This window comes from Eptatretus burgeri, chromosome 17 (assembly GCF_056783735.1).
Source record: "Eptatretus burgeri isolate ZD-2024b chromosome 17, Ebu_testis_v1, whole genome shotgun sequence".
NCBI lineage: Eukaryota > Metazoa > Chordata > Myxini > Myxiniformes > Myxinidae > Eptatretus > Eptatretus burgeri.
The window spans coordinates 33,914,344-33,918,231 of record NC_140977.1 but is presented as its reverse complement, the minus strand read 5'-3'; the positions used below and the strand labels follow the sequence as shown (position 1 = coordinate 33,918,231).

The window sequence follows — 3,888 nt, the reverse complement described above, 5'->3', positions numbered from 1 at the left end:
AAGTGCTGTATAAACAATATTTTAGCACCAAACAGCAGCCAAATGCAAATCACATGCATTTTGGATTAAACAGTTTAAATTCACAACATGAATCCAGAATTAAGTTTAAAATTTCTCCTGCCGTTGAGTTTGCATGCCACCAACAGATATCATCTTGAACGTCACCAAATTTTTGTGGATTAGAGTTTGTTTGTGTTTTTTCAGATGGTATTGCCTTGTATTCCACATGACAGTAATTATAAAAACTTTTCAAGGATTCCAAGCAAGGTGTCATGTTTGCAACGACATGACATTTGTTCTGATTTTTCGGGCTTCAGAAACTGAAAAACATTAATGTTGCACCACTATGACTCATATCAGTCGATAGCGATATAACTCTGCTGTGCTTCGTGTTTTTGACTAATTGAATAAACTAGCAATGCATCAACTGAGGTTAACGCATCTGTGCAAGATTGGTTGATGTTAGATGTCATTATTTCGGATATAGCCTACAGCTGCTGGTTGCATCATTGCTGGGAGCCACTGATGCAGTGCTCCCTGGTTCCAGTAAGCTTCTACTTATTTTGCCGACCTTGGAAAGATCACAGGTTGAGTCAACCCACCTGGTGTTATTTACCGTCTCGACAGGGACTCAAACTCAAAACCTTAAAATCTCAAGGCAGCCACTTAACCTTTTAGCCAACGCCAGGTTTACGTGAGATGTTGACATCTTCCGTCTTGCCCCCAACATACCCCCGCCACCCTTACCTTTTAGGTGGAAGTTTGTAATGTCATTCTTCTTTCTCTCCACATTCCAGAGATCTCCTGCATGGATCATATTTGAGGAATATTGCCTTGGAATGCAGCCAGCAGCAGACGCTGAACCAGAGAGCATGCTGTCGTGCGTACTTCATGGTGGCATTGGCGTTAAGCCAGCTGCTCTCCGTGCAATTTTGGTGCTACAGACCTCATGGTGTATTTCTCCAAGAGTAAGTTCCTGGCCTTTTCTTCCATATGGATCCAGTGCAGGATTTATAAACAACCTCTCAGTCGGGCCCAATTCCTGGTCTAACAAATACAGCAGGACCGTGAGACTCGGTAAGCATCACGAGGCAAACGATACAAGAGGAACATTCTTTTTCAGCCATAATTTGCCTGCACATGGCGAGTCGGACACACGGAACTCAGATTGAGAGATTTCGACCCAACGGAAGCCCGTTGCACCGGACTCGTTAAAATTGCGATGCGAGATACAAACGAGCTGAAAACCGGAAAATACCGCGATAATAGCGTGCAAAAATCACGGGACTCAGCAAGCGTGTGGCGAATGCAAAGTCATCTCCCTACATCATGGCCTGGCATCCAACAGTAATTGGTGCCATTGCCGAGCGGTCGTTTCGCGCCGTCGCTGTTGTGTGCGTGCACGTGAGCGCAGGGGCGACGCGCTCTTGTGAGAGTTGCATGCAACGAGCACGCGCTAATTATGACACGTCATCCATTTTGCTCAGACAATTACCCAGCCTTATCGCTACTGGCAAGCAAATGACTTGGACGTTTGATACGCAATATCGCCGCCCACGTTTGTCTTCTTTTGCAGGAGTTATTTTGTCGTGCCCTCCGACCGGCGATTTTCCGCTGTGAAATGAGACCAACGTGGGAATGTTTGGGGAGGGTATGATGGAAAATGTCACCAAAGGCTCGTTATTTGCAAAAAAAAAAATTGCTTATTTTGGATTGTGTACCCACAGAGCCAACTGTGAGCAGTGTTGTGCGTTCATAAGGGAAGAATGCCCAGATTTGAAACTTAACGTCGTCACTTTGATTTCACATCGCTATTTGGACCTGGTCGTGGAACAAACTTCACAAAGTGTAGATAGTTGGACGAATCTGGAGTGTCTTTCCCCCGTAGAAAGTCTTTGATTGAGTCGAACACTGGCTCTGCAGATATTACAACACACACTGAGCGTGGAATTGCAACACAATGGATGTACAAGGACACAGGAAGAGGCCATTTCCCCCATCATACCCATGCTCTATGAACACTACATTAATTCAATCCATCAGATTAACTTCTCAATTTATTTAATATTTTTTATTTTGTGTGTGTGTGTGTGTGTGTGTTTGTGTGTGTGTGTGTGTGTGTGTGTGTGTGTGTGTGTGTGTGTGTGTGTGTGTGTGTGTGTGTGTGTGTGTGTGGGGGGGGGGAGGTGAGGGTATGGGGGGTTGTAGGCTGAGGGATGCATAAATTCCAACAGCACGTTCATCTTTTCACAAGACCCTCTCACAGACAGCATAATGGGACGACAGGATGGCCGAGAGGTACACAAACTCACCTCTAATCTGTCTAGCCTGAGTTTGAATCCTGACTCGTCAATAAACTGTCATCCTGGTGTTGCACAGGCATGCCGGGAGGGTGAATTATTAATGTGCGTGCCATCCAATGGACCTTAAAGTTGGCATCTTATCTGCTGACATTAGTTGGTGGACATTAAAGATCCCATGGACGTATAATAATTTATCCCCCTATTTATACAACCTAAACCCTATTTATGCCAATGCTCAATAATTCGCTTTACCGAGAGCTACCTGGCACCGTCCAGTCTGCTTACCCGCTCCCCACCAACCCTGGATATATTACCACCCCCATATCCTTCTTCAGTGTGATATGCTCCAAGACTGTCCCTTGTCTAATATATAAAGCTCTTTCTAACTACCGACTGACTGACTCACTGACTGATATTAATGATCGGTGTCTTCCAGGTGACATAGAAAGCTGAAATGCTGCATGCTGATGGACGTCGAAGCTGGTACACCGGGACAAAAAAATCACAGAATCGTCAAACAACATCCATCAATGAAAATGTAAATAAATGAAGAAAAAAAAACTATTTTTTTTTTTTAAATGCAGGTTCGTGACCCAAGACAATGGGGAAGCACGGTAATTTTGCGTGCCGACGGACATCGAAGCTGATACACCGGGAAAAATCACAGAACCGTGGGATAGCATCCATAAATGAAAATATAAATAAGTGAAAAAATATATGAAAATAAATAAATAAATGAATAATCAAATGCAGGTGAACGACCCAAGACAATGAGGAATCACTGTTCGTATGCTTACACAATGTGAAAGCACACCCCACTGGTCTAATATAAAGTGTGTTCTCACCACTGACTGACTGACTCACTCATTCATTGACTGATATTAATGTTCGCTACCTTCCGGGTGGCATAGAAAGCTGAAATTTTGCGTGCTGATGGAAATCGTAGCCAATGCACCGGGATTAAAATCACAGAACCATCGGAAACCATCCGTAAATTAAAATATAAATAAATGAATATAAATAAATGAAAAAAATAAATGCAGGTGAATGACCTGAGACAATGGGGAAGCATGGTGATTTCACGTGCTGACGTACATCGAAACCGATACACCGGGAAAAATCACAGAACCATTGGAAACCATCCATAAATGAAAATAAAAATAAAATAAAATAAATAAACCAATGTCACCCGCAGGGTGACCCGTATCTTGCCAAAAGATGACCACGTGTGACTTCTTTAAGGTCACACTGAGGTGAACAGAGCTGCTATCCACCAGGAGCGACTCCTTGAGGAATATCTGCCTACGAGAGATTCCGATGAGAATCGTTCTACAGAGTAACCATGAAAAATATACGTTTGCCTCATAACATCACCAAATGACGTCATAATGTCTCAAGCTTGACATATCTAGAAAGCACTCATCGAGGTGTTCAATTTGAGGTACTACACGATATGGTTCCTAAAACTTGAAAATTTGACCTTGGAGTCAAATATGTTTGACCTGAGGCGCTAACCATGAAGGTCAAGGCCAATCGCCACCAAAAATTAATCAGCTGAGCACCAGACCATGAACTATATTCCCAT

At 43.3% G+C, this 3,888-nt stretch overlaps 1 long non-coding RNA gene across 1 annotated transcript in view; it reads left to right on the top strand.

Moving 5' to 3' along the window:
- The window catches only part of LOC147009721 (uncharacterized), a 72,034-nt gene extending 69,047 nt beyond the window's left edge, over positions 1-2,987 (top strand). The window contains exons 2-3 of the long non-coding RNA XR_015052773.1: positions 798-968; positions 2,740-2,987. This is a non-coding gene — a long non-coding RNA (uncharacterized LOC147009721). The remainder of the gene's footprint in view (positions 1-797; positions 969-2,739) is intronic.
- The last annotated feature ends 901 nt before the right edge of the window (positions 2,988-3,888 follow it).